Raw genomic sequence first — 13429 nt, 5'->3', positions numbered from 1 at the left:
CTTTGGTGACTTGAAATTTAAAACGTTATAAATTCGGGTATAAAAAATGAATTTTTATATATGCTTCCAATAAATTCAAACCAAGATCGAAGCTCCCATTTTAATTATTTAAAAAGAGTAAAACCCTTGTTCCTAACTTCATAATTTATAATAAGTTGAGTTTGTTATGATGATGATATTAGATAAATGGAAAGAACTTTTATTTGATTTTAAGTCAATTTTTTTAACAAATGAATGACTTTGGATTAATGTATGAACAACTTTGTTTTTCAGAACAAATAAATAAATGTGTCAACTCAGCCTCACTAATATAAACTGATTTCTCACTAAATGAACTACATTTTTTAAACATACACAAATTAAGTAAAGATTTGTGTAATCAAACTCTTTTGCTCGCTCCAGTCAAATGAATGAGTTTCAATAAAGTGTAATTTATCATTTATTTAATTAAAAAAAATTACTACAACTTTAAATAGATCACTTTAGTCACTCTTGATAGGAAAAAAAAGACTAAAAATTCACCATTACTATCTCCACACCTATTCTCCCAAAGGCAAAATTATTGATTCTAAGATAATTATAATATTTTCCAACTAATGAATATTCAAACCATTTGTAAGAGTTAATTGTTTGCAAAAAGAAAAAAATAAATCAATTTCAAATCTCACAATAATACGATTTAGTCTATTGAATGAGGTAATGGCTTGGCCCTAGAGTTAACGACCAAAAATGAGAAGAGCGGAATGTCGTAGAGGAATCGCCTTCTACGTTCTTACCGCCTGACATCTCTCTCAATAGAATTTAGTTTTTTTTTATTCTAATTGACAAATAAATATGTAAGTATATATTATTAAAAGTAAAAAAAATGTCTAAGATGAGAAAAATAAACTCTAATAAGTTAAATGTCATACAAACAAATAAAAAAATAACATTTTTAGAATGTTATATTGTACTTTCCCTTAAATTCAAAAATAAAAAGAATGTATGCAAATAGATCCTCTCTTCCTTAAATCCAACCACTTGTTTTATGGAATCCAATCTCAATGACCATTTTCGAAATGCACAATGTATTTCTTCATATCGATAGTCATTGCTTCAAATAAGGCACAATATATTTCTTTGTATCGGTATTCGATATCTCGAGGTGTTTTCCTCATATATTTATGAATTGCACTCTCTCAGCTCTGTCTAAACTCTTTAAACCAATCCAATCTTCATTGTACAATGCAGTCTGCAAGATAAAGAGATCAAATGTTATTATTATTATTGTAATTATTGACAGTGCCAAAATTCAAACTGCTATTATACTCACCAATTGCGGAGACAAAACCTTATCCTTCGACCCATCTGAGAAATAACCGAACCATGCTGTTTCTTTGGGAACCAAAACCTTATCATTCTCAAACTGTTGATAACCAAAACAAGAACACAGGAATCATGCCAATAAAACAGGAATTCAGTATGCTCTTATAAACTGAAAAGTTGTGAAAAGAAAAGACAGTTCCACTCACCATGATAAGCACAAGATTCTGCAAGCTGGCGAATCTTTCCTTGTAAACAGCATTCTTGTGATCTTTGTATTCGTTATTCAGTTGAGGAAGAAACTTGCAATGTTTCATGTATTGATTAATAGCCTAACAAAGTATATAAAGTTATGAAATCGTATAGGAAGCCCAACCATTATATAGGCGAAATCTAGGTACTCACAGTTGGCATTTTTATATAACCAGCTGGTGCAAAGTTTTCCTGCAAACAAATCATTTATCAAATGTGTTTTGAAAAAAAGGAGATTCAGGATTGGAAGAAAACGTACCTGCGCATATTTACTATATACTCCTAATTTTATCATAGAATCCACCAGAGTGCAGTAATTTCCGGACTGTAGGAAGAAAAGAAAAAGACTAATACTTATCGGGTAAGAAGCAAACCATAATGGCATCTTCATTCAAAGTCCAAAAACAATAACTTTCTATGCAGCAAGGGAAGTAAACTTACACCACAATAAGGAATCTTAGCTATCCCAGCATGTGGACCAGTGATGCGGTGCGAGTCGAAGAGGCGTTTATGCGAAAGTTGCAGCATCCGAAAATATCTCGCAAGTGTCAGATTTCGACGATTGCCTAGTGTTTTTCGGGCGGAAACGTGGTGCTGTGAAGAAATCATGGCTTTGCCATGAGGTATGATGGTTTAAGGCCATCTGACGACGTTTAGGGGCTCAAAATCGCATTTTTATTAGTTTCGGGTGTTTTTTGCAATTTATTAAAAGTTGTTTATTTCTTTTGCAAGCTAGGGTTTGAGTATTTAAAGAATCTTAAAACACTTTGTTATGGGAAGATTATTAATCAAAAAATGAGGTTTCCTCAATATCTATCAACTTTCGGTATTCGTAAGAATCAACGAATCTTGATAAAGGTTCATCCTAGCCACGCACGCTGCATCAGTTGGTATCAGTTTCCAGTCGACCCTGAGGTATGCCGCCCCAAAGACAGCCGCGCAACCCTACCCCTGGTGCTGATGATGGTGACCTTGCTGAGTTGCGACGTGAAAACGCTGAGTTTCGCCGTGATAACGACGATTTGAGGCGGCAGGTTGAATGGTTGACGCAACGGATGGATGCATCTATGCACATGCACCACCCTGAAGACGATGTTACGGTGACAGATGAAAACCCTCTCGGTGGTCTTCGGAATCGATCCCCTGAACGCCCCAATCATCGCTGGGAGCAGGCTTTCAGGGTGGACATCCCTAAGTTCGATGGTAGTCTACCACCGGAAGAGTTTATTGATTGGCTTTCTCAGGTTGAAGAGATTCTGGATTTCAAGGAAGTTCCTGCAGATCGTCGTGTACCCCTTGTTACGACCCGCTTAGATGATCGTGCACAAGCATGGTGGCAACAGTTGAAACAGACACGTGTTCGTCATGGTAAGGCAAAGCTCACGAATTGGGACAAATTCAGGAAGCATATTAGGGCTGCGTTTCTACCATATAATTACGAACGTAACCTGTACCAACGGTTCCAGAATCTTCGTCAGGGTTCTCGTTCTGTGGATGACTATTCCACTGAGTTTTACACCTTTGTGGCTCGTGTTGACCTGTCTGAGTCCCCTCTCCAGTTGGTTTCTCGCTATATTGGTGGCCTTCGCCTCCAGTTGCAGGATATTTTGAATATGTTTGATCCCTTGACTGTTTCTGAGGCACATCAGCGTGCTTCACAGGCTGAGAAACAGCTAGCCAGGCGCGGTTCGGGTAGCTTTGGAAAACAGGTTGTCCCCACTAGTGGCATTGGTTCTTCTTCCCAGCCGGCCCATCCCACCCTAGCCCCCCCTCGCGGCACTACAGCCCCCCCGCAGGGACGTCCCGGTGGCTTGCATTGTTTCAATTGTGGTGAAGTTGGCCATCGCCAAGCAGAGTGTCGCAACCCAAAGTCCACCAATCGTGGTCTTTTTACTGAGGTGGATGATCCTGACTCTGCTCTTCCTTCAGATTCAGCCCCAGTGTATGATGTTTATGATGATGAGGCAGCGGAGGAGTATGTTTCTGGTGATGTTGGCCCCCTTTTGGTGATTCGTCGATAATGTTTAACCCCTCGTGCTCCTGACAACGAGTGGTTACGCAATAATCTGTTCCATTCCACTTGTACCATCGGTGGCAAAGTTTGCATCTTCATCATTGATGCTGGGAGTTGTGAGAATGTGATTTCTGAGGTTGCAGTTTCGAAGCTGGGTCTGTCCACTGAACCTCACCCCAAGCCTTATCGCCTGTCCTGACTGAGTCAAGATTGTGTTGATGCCAAATCAGCCCAAGAAGGGTGCTGCCCCCACTCATCATGCGTCCCCCCTGCCACCTTGTTGTCTCGGGGTCCTTTTCAGACCGCCATGGTTGAATCTGGCATGGTGTTTGCTCTATTTTGTTCGCTGATTACCTGTGGTGCTAGTTCTGAGGTTCCTATTCCAGTGCAGCCGCTGTTACAGGAGTTTGCAGATGTTTTTCCTGAGAATCTGCCTTGTGCCTTGCCTCCTTTGCGTGATATCCAGCATCACATTGACTTGGTTCCAGGTGCTGCCCTACCCAACCGTCCTCATTACCGCATGAGTCCCAAAGAACATGACGAGTTGCGTAGACAGGTGGAGGACTTGCTGACTAAGGGACACATTCGAGAGAGCCTTAGTCCCTGTGCTGTCCCGGCCCTTCTTACCCCAAAAAAGGATGGGTCTTGGCGTATGTGCATTGATAGTCGTGATATCAACAAGATTACAGTGCGTTATCGGTTTCCTATTCCCCGGTTGGATGACTTGTTGGATCAGTTGGGTGGTGCTTCTGTGTTTAGCAAACTGGATTTTGTCCTTGGGCTGCCACGTACCCAGCGTGGTTCTGATTCGATTTTTGTGGTGGTTGACCGATTCTCAAAGATGGTTCATTTCATTCCCTGCAAAAAACCTCTGATGCTGTGGCTGTTGCACAGTTTTATTTCAGGGATGTGTATCGCCTTCATGGACTTCCTGCCTCCATAGTTTCTGATCGGGACACTCGCTTTGTGAGTCACTTTTGGAGGAGTCTTTGGCGTTTGGTTAATACTCAGCTGAATTTTAGCAGTGCCTATCACCCGCAAACTGATGGCCAAACTGAAGTTGTTAATAGGTCTTTGGGGAACCTTCTGCGCAGTTTAGTTGGGGATCATCCTAAGGCTTGGGATCTGAAGCTGCCTCAGGCCGAGTTTGCTCACAATCATGCTGTTAATCGCTCCACTGGTTTTAGTCCTTTCCATGTGATTTACGGGCTGTCTCCGCGTGCTCCTCTTGATTTGTTAGCGCTGCCCAGCAAGGTGCGTCCTCATTCCACTGCTGCGGATTTTGTTAGTCAGTTGGCTCAGGTTCATCAGACCACTCATGACCGCTTGGTTGCTGCTACTGCCAAGTACAAGGAGAAGGCTGATTCGAGAAGGCGTGCTGTTGATTTTGAAGTTGGTGACTTTGTGTGGGCTATTCTGACTAAGGATCATTTTCCAGCTCATGAATATAGCAAGCTTGCTGCTAAGAAGATTGGTCCTGTTGAGATTGTGGAGAAGATCAACCCCAATGCTTATCGTTTACGCCTTCCCAACCATGTGCGTACCTCTGATGTGTTCAATGTGAAGCATCTTGTTCCTTTTGTGGGTGAGTCTTCTTCTGATGAGGATGATGCGGTTCCAGATTCGAGGACGAATCTTTTCTACCCTGGGGGGAATGATGCGGTGCGAGTCGAAGAGGCGTTTATGCGAAAGTTGCAGCATCCGAAAATATCTCGCAAGTGTCAGATTTCGACGATTGCCTAGTGTTTTTCGGGCGGAAACGTGGTGCTGTGAAGAAGTCATGGCTTTGCCATGAGGTATGATGGTTTAAGGCCATCTGACGACGTTTAGGGGCTCAAAATCGCATTTTTATTAGTTTCGGGTGTTTTTTGCAATTTATTAAAAGTTGTTTATTTCTTTTGCAAGCTAGGGTTTGAGTATTTAAAGAATCTTAAAACACTTTGTTATGGGAAGATTATTAATCAGAAAACGAGGTTTCCTCAATATCTATCAACTTTCGGTATTCGTAAGAATCAACGAATCTTGATAAAGGTTCATCCTAGTCACGCACGCTGCATCAACCAGCCAGTGATACGTAATTATACACCTAAGTTGTTGCAGAAATCAAGTAAATGAATATTAAATACATTTTAATGTTGATGAATCTTACTTGAGGGGCTCCTTCACAAAACTCAATAACAGCACGAGCAATGATATTTCCCTGAAGGAAAAATTCATCAAATTGATCCAATATATACATTTCACCCATAAGTTACAAAGAATAAGATAAACATTTTCGATTAATTTCTTTGAACGAACCTGGGAAAATCCAACTATATTGTAGCCTTGGCTGAGCGCACTAATATTTTTCACCTGTAATTTGCAGAAAGGAAAGGGCTAAGGGAATAACTATGTATACTTTATAACAACTCAATTATTAGACAAACCAGGTAGCTCTACCACCTTCTCACAAGCAATTTCAGTCTGCAAGAAGTAAAACCGAAACAGATCTAGTTAAATTTGGAGAAGAAAATAGCTGAGTCTGGGATTTGCCATGGCTAACAGACAAACCTGTTTTGTTAATGGCATGAACCAGGAATCTCTTGCTCCATTTCCAATTTCTCTATTTGAAGGAAACAAGTGATCAGTCTAATGAATAGGAAACAATACAATCGAGCATATGAACTGGACAAAGATATTACATGCAATGTCCTTGGGAACCCGACCAATTGCTTATATCATTGGTAAATTCTTTCATTTCACTGTTTGTGCATTTATCTCCAATTCCTGCAATAATAAAACAAAGAATTATCAAAACATAATCATGTCAATTGTACTTACTATGTTCAAACTGGAATAACCGTATCAATGGCAACAGAAACTAGTGTTTTTCATCATACAACTGATTGTCTATGAAAAAAAGATTAAATGAAGTAGAAATACAATAGACTTTTGTTAGAAATCTTGTCTTGAAAAATAACAGAAATATATATATAAATTATGTTACAAATAGATGAAATAAATAAAATATATGAAAAACAATATCACCAAATAAATTGTTGATTCGAGGCATGTGCTTAGCACATTTCCCTTAAAACAGTTCCACCGTCTCCCCATGTGCTAGAGCTTATCACAGATGGCTGTCTCCCAGGGTACAACGAATCTAGTAGTGATTCAGCACCGAAATCACTACACAACGAACTTGATAAAGTACCTGAACTATCACCGGGTTTCAACGGAAAAATCGAACACAGAACTCGAAGAACACTCACAAAACAGGAAGAAGACTTTTGGAATTCTAGAGTGAGAAAGAATGAAAAATGAAGAAGTTGTTTTTGATTAGAGATGAGAGGTCTTATATTGTTGAAAGTTAAACCATTAAATAAAATCATCATTTGATCCAACGGTTGGCATTGTCCGCCTCTTCATTACCTTAACGTTTTTCTCTTCATTATAGAGTAATTGTTTGCCAAAACAATTAAGGCATTTACAATTCAATACTAACATTACATGGTTTTCCAATTTGTTAATAATAATATAAATTATCATAACAAATAATAATAATAATAGTAATAACAAACTCATGTAAGTTACACTACAAATTAACAACATTTTGTTAATTGGTCATCAAGGCATTTTAGATCAATTAATTTAAATTAATTGATTTAAATTATACATTTGGATCAAATTTCACCCTTTAATTCACGTTTGAATTTCATGTGAATTTGATTTGATTTTATTATCCATATTCTAATTTCCATTCATTAATGGAATTTATAGAACTAGTTTAAAAATTCCAACAATCCCCCACATTAATGGAAATTGAAAGATTAACCCGGTGAAGGTTCAACAGTTGAATTCTACATAGGATAGGTAGGTGTAACCCTTTGAACCTTCCCTTGTGAAAGCATATAACTTTACTAGCTGATTAGTAGACTCGATGTCCTTGAACTATTCTGCATTTTGTGTAAACGATTACACACTTTCACATAGAATTCTCCCTGATACATGTCAAGCTCTCATGGATGTGTCCATTTTGGCCATGGAACACGCGCCTGGTTCTGTGAGAGGGTCTAGAATTGAGCCGTGCAATTCTTTCGAAGCGGCCCCACTTCTCCCTCACATAGGTGATCTCTTTTCTCACAAAGAATCATTAAAAGCGATATGCTTATCCTCGTCAAAATATATATTGTTTCGTTATAGGATTAATCCTCAACAATAACTTTCCAAGTTAGTACAATTAGGTTGTCCCATTGAACCTAGTTCTTGGGATCTCCAGTCTGCATAGGTTGGGTTTTCCTTCATACCAACTTATAGTAGGCTGATGTCTCATAAGACGTCAAACTATCTCTCTATTCTATAATTTGATTAGTGGATCCACAATGTTATCTTTGACTTACATAGTCAAATTTGATAACTCCATTAGAGAGTATAGTCTAATGACATTATGTCTAAGACGTGTATGTCTAGACTTGTCATTGACTCTAAGTTTATCTAATTTCAAATTATTATTACAATAATTAGAAATTTCTGATAATCTTGGAATGTCTTCTAATAAGAAGCATAGTCATTCGTACATGCTTACCATTTAAACATTTTTTTTTATGAAAATATTGTTTACTTGGCTAACTAGTAGACAAAATGTCTTTGAACTATTCTGCCTTCGTGTAAATGATTATATATTTTACATAAAAATATTTTATTTTTCGACATAAGTCAAAAATATAGATTATAACGTTTAATCTATACATCATAAGTTTATTAGAAGATTTCCATACGTAGATTGCACTTCTAAGTGTAAACATATTCACTTTAAGACGTAAATTCTTTCATTTAATAATATCAATATATCATTTGATAACAACATGATATTTCGTTTAGTGCAATTCATATCCTTTATGGATTTAACCATTTTTATCGTAATTTTCAACAATAAAAATATCGTACAAAAGACACGTAATGAAATAATTTTCATTGTCTTCATGATATATATAATTGTCACATTCACTTTTTAATAAAAGTATGATCAAATTTTCATATCATCATTATAAAATTTGTTATAAGTCATATCAAGACTTTATAAACTTTCTTTTTCATTTATTTCATAAAATTCTTTTGAAGACATTGGTTCTTCAAAATTTTATGAAACTAATGTCAAAATATGACACGTTTCTTGATTTCAAAATCCTCAAATCTAAAATATCGATTTGAACACCAACTCAGCAAATATAAACAAGATATTTTCTTGTTATTTTCTTTCTTTTTGTAAAGTTGCGCAACTTTATCTTTTATAGAGAACATATTTCTCTAACAATAAATTATCTTTTTATTTATCATAATATACACAATTATTTTTGTGTTATAATCAATAAAAATATTTGCCCCCACATTCGTGTTGGTACCCTTGTTTAAATCACACACTTATATGATTTAAATCAATGATTTTCTAATCAAGAAATTGTCACACAATTTTTTTACAAATTTCTTTTGTTATACTTATCATACAATGAATAAGATAACTATATCATAAATATTTAATTGAATAAAATATAATTTCTATACAAGAGATTAGAATGTTTATTCATATATAAATCATTCTTCACATAATCTCTCCATAAGAAATTAAAATATTTAATCAATTAAAATATTTATTTCAACACTTAATTTCTATAAAAGAAATTAGAATATTTAATCAAATAAATATTCACCATATCATATAATTTCTACAAAAGAAATCAGAATATTTCAAGCATCTTTGACCGAAGTCGCTCAAATATTTATTTTCGGTTGCACGTTTACATCCCATAATATCGGCACGTTTGCCACATTATTCTCAAATGAAACAAGACTTTCCTTGTAACTATTTGATTTCAAAATTATCAAATTAAGTAAGTCTTAATGATGCGTTGAACAATGTATATCAAATATATTATATTAAACCAAAATTAATATATCCATATATATGATATTGTATATTATTGCTTCATGAATTTTTGTCACCACAACAAAACAACTATAATATATATAGTCAATAACATAGAACGTAATCAAATAAATAATATGTCATATATTATTAAACAAATATATATACAATTTCATTTATCATTAAAAATACGTTTAAAAAATACATGATAATTAATTAAAATATTAATTATTACACTTAATTAGAATGTTGATCATTTATCTTTAATCGAATATAAAACTAACTAATTATAAAAATAAATATTCATGTCATCAATTATTCGTTTCTTAATTAATTAGATGACCTTTAACATTCTATAACAATTCTTTGTCAATCAAAGAACACAATTTGTGACAAATTTCAAAATTATCTATTAAAATAAAATAGATATACAATAATATTTATTCACGTGTGTATATAAATAACAAGTTAATCATACATATTATGAATTAACACAAATTATCATATTATTAACTAATATGCATGATATATATACAATTAATCACTTAGTAACGTAATCAAATAAAATATAATTATAAATATATTTCATATCTTAATTGAAGCACTTACATTGTCATATTTTGAACAATAATCGACGTGAAACGACTATGCATGCTCAAAAATAACTTTGGGTAAATTGTTCTCACCGAGACAATTTTTGCAAAGACAATTTCGACTAACATAGTCGTGTCTTTTTAAATGCATGATTATAATAAGTTCTAACACAAATAACTTATTTAATCTCAAGAAATTTAAATGCCTCAAAATATAAATGACAAAGTCATTTTAGCAAATTAAATTTCTATATGAGAAATCGTTAAGTGCCCCCATTTTATTTCATAATTTCTCCACAAGAAATTAGAATCATTCTAACATCCATGGTTAAAATCTTTTTGACAGATCAAATTTTTATATAAGACATTGTTATGGGCACTCATTTATCTCATAATTTCTGCCTAAGAAATTGGAATAAAGAAATCATTTCCTATAGTCATTTTAACAATTATTGACTATCTCATTCATCTCATAATTTCTACAGAAGAAATTGGAATGGTTTCAACATCAATGACTAAAGTCATTTTAACTAGTCAGATTTCTACAAAGAAATCATTGATCATTCCATTCATCTCATAATTTCTATACAAGAAATTGGAATGGTTTCAACGTTAATGACTAATGTCATTTTATCAACGTCCGATTTCTACAAAAGAAATCAACGTAAATGACTACTGTCATTTTATCACGTCTGATTTCTACAAAAGAAATCATTTCATCAGCTAGATTCGAACAAGGGACCTCCTTTCCAACACACATCATTGTGTCTAAACTTTGAACCACTACACCAATGCACCCTTTCATCATTTCATCACTTTTATGACTTTTTGTATCCTTTAATTAAAAGAATATATTTATTTCTTTGACTCAACTCTGTCAAAAAAAAACAAATATTTACACACATTTTAAAATGATATCTTAATACCATAATAAAATATAGTACATAAAATAATATATAAATAAATAAATTATCTCTCCTTATTTAATAATCATCATACCACATTCTTATTAATTATCAACTCTTAATTAATTTAAGAATCCATATATTATAATTAATTATTTTAAAACTGAAACAATATATTTCAATTATAATTAATTTTAATTACTATTATTAATTTATTTCTAGAAATTAAAAGCTAACTCTTTAGTTACTTTTATTTTCCATTTATTATTAATAATAATTTTAATAACCAACAAACATACATTCAAGTAAAAATAAAATAAATTATTGTTTTCTAATTTATTTTCTAGAAAATATTTATACAATGAATATACATCATTTTTATTTTTATTTTAGAATATATATCTACATCAACATATATTAGCTTATAAAAGTAATCTTTCATACAAATAATATTAATAATAAAAAATATTATATGTATACAATAAAGACTTATCTTTATTTGTAGATCCATCTTAATCCTTTACATTAACAACTTTCATATTGTCGAAATAAGTCATCATCTGTTTTATAACATCATAACTCGTATTCCTGAAACATCAAAGACAAAATTTCGATGGCACAAGCTACTAAATAACTTATCACACGAGACTGTTTTAAGATTGTTAGAAATCTTGTCTTGAAAAATAACAGAAATATATATATAAATTATGTTACAAATAGATGAAATAAATAAAATATATGAAAAACAATATCACCAAATAAATTGTTGATTCGAGGCATGTGCTTAGCACATTTCCCTTAAAACAGTTCCACCGTCTCCCCATGTGCTAGAGCTTATCACAGATGGCTGTCTCCCAGGGTACAACGAATCTAGTAGTGATTCAGCACCGAAATCACTACACAACGAACTTGATAAAGTACCTGAACTATCACCGGGTTTCAACGGAAAAATCGAACACAGAACTCGAAGAACACTCACAAAACAGGAAGAAGACTTTTGGAATTCTAGAGTGAGAAAGAATGAAAAATGAAGAAGTTGTTTTTGATTAGAGATGAGAGGTCTTATATTGTTGAAAGTTAAACCATTAAATAAAATCATCATTTGATCCAACGGTTGGCATTGTCCGCCTCTTCATTACCTTAACGTTTTTCTCTTCATTATAGAGTAATTGTTTGCCAAAACAATTAAGGCATTTACAATTCAATACTAACATTACATGGTTTTCCAATTTGTTAATAATAATATAAATTATCATAACAAATAATAATAATAATAGTAATAACAAACTCATGTAAGTTACACTACAAATTAACAACATTTTGTTAATTGGTCATCAAGGCATTTTAGATCAATTAATTTAAATTAATTGATTTAAATTATACATTTGGATCAAATTTCACCCTTTAATTCACGTTTGAATTTCATGTGAATTTGATTTGATTTTATTATCCATATTCTAATTTCCATTCATTAATGGAATTTATAGAACTAGTTTAAAAATTCCAACAACTTTCACATCGATCAGTTAAAGATTACCATGGAAAACAACGAAAGGGAGAGAATACGCAGACGTAAATGCCCAGAACACTAGTGCCAATATAATTAGGATGGCCATCTTCAGAAGCAGCATATGATCAATCTTCTACCTGATAGCGTTGTTCACTGGAAGCATGAAAATCGGAGCCGATGATTCCGACGAGACTGAGGAAGAGCTTATCAGACCAGAAGCAGCGTACGTGAAAGGTACATATCAATATATTCACACATTTTGCTTGAGAGAAATTTTTTCAGGGTTGTTTCTTTTTGTTTTATTATCAAAATCTTAACTATAAAAAAAAAACTCAATTACTTTTATATATTTTTATTATCAAAATCTTAAGAAACTCTTACTATTATATTTATAAATATTATAATTATTTCTCATTTAAGTTAAAAATGATGAAAGACCAATTTTAGTAACTCTTTATTGAAAGAAAAAAAATCCATATCGAATTATTTCACCCCTTTATTGCTAAGAAGGGAACAAACACTAACTCGAGAAATGATCATTAATACAGTCGGAGTTGGAAATATTGTTTGGATTGTGAAAATTCGAGACGAAAATTCAATCTGTTTAAATAGGATGTCAAAACTAAAAAAAAAAAAAAAAAAAAAAAAAAAAAAAAAAAAAAAAACTCAATCTGAATGATATAAAAAAAATCAGACATTCTTCCATTCTAGATAAATCATTGGAGGGGCCAAGAATAAATTATTTTTGACTTTTCGTGTTCTATTTAATCTTGTTTAACATATTATATATATATATATATATATATATATATATATATATATATATATATATATAATATTATTAATTTATTTTTTTTAATTTTATTTTTGTTTGATTGAATCTAGAAAGTTAGCATAACCTCATATTTATTACATCTCATAATCACTCTATCCTTAAACTATTTTAATTTT

The 13429-nt window shown here is 33.0% G+C and overlaps 1 pseudogene; it reads right to left on the bottom strand.

Moving 5' to 3' along the window:
• Positions 1–1087: 1087 nt before the first annotated feature.
• Positions 1088–12584, bottom strand: LOC124909982 (annotated as a pseudogene).
• Between the last annotated feature and the right edge of the window lie 845 nt (positions 12585–13429).

This window comes from Impatiens glandulifera, chromosome 7, assembly GCF_907164915.1.
Source record: "Impatiens glandulifera chromosome 7, dImpGla2.1, whole genome shotgun sequence".
Lineage (NCBI taxonomy): Eukaryota > Viridiplantae > Streptophyta > Magnoliopsida > Ericales > Balsaminaceae > Impatiens > Impatiens glandulifera.
The sequence above is the reverse complement of the archived record's forward strand: the minus strand, read 5'-3'. Positions and strand labels throughout refer to the sequence as shown.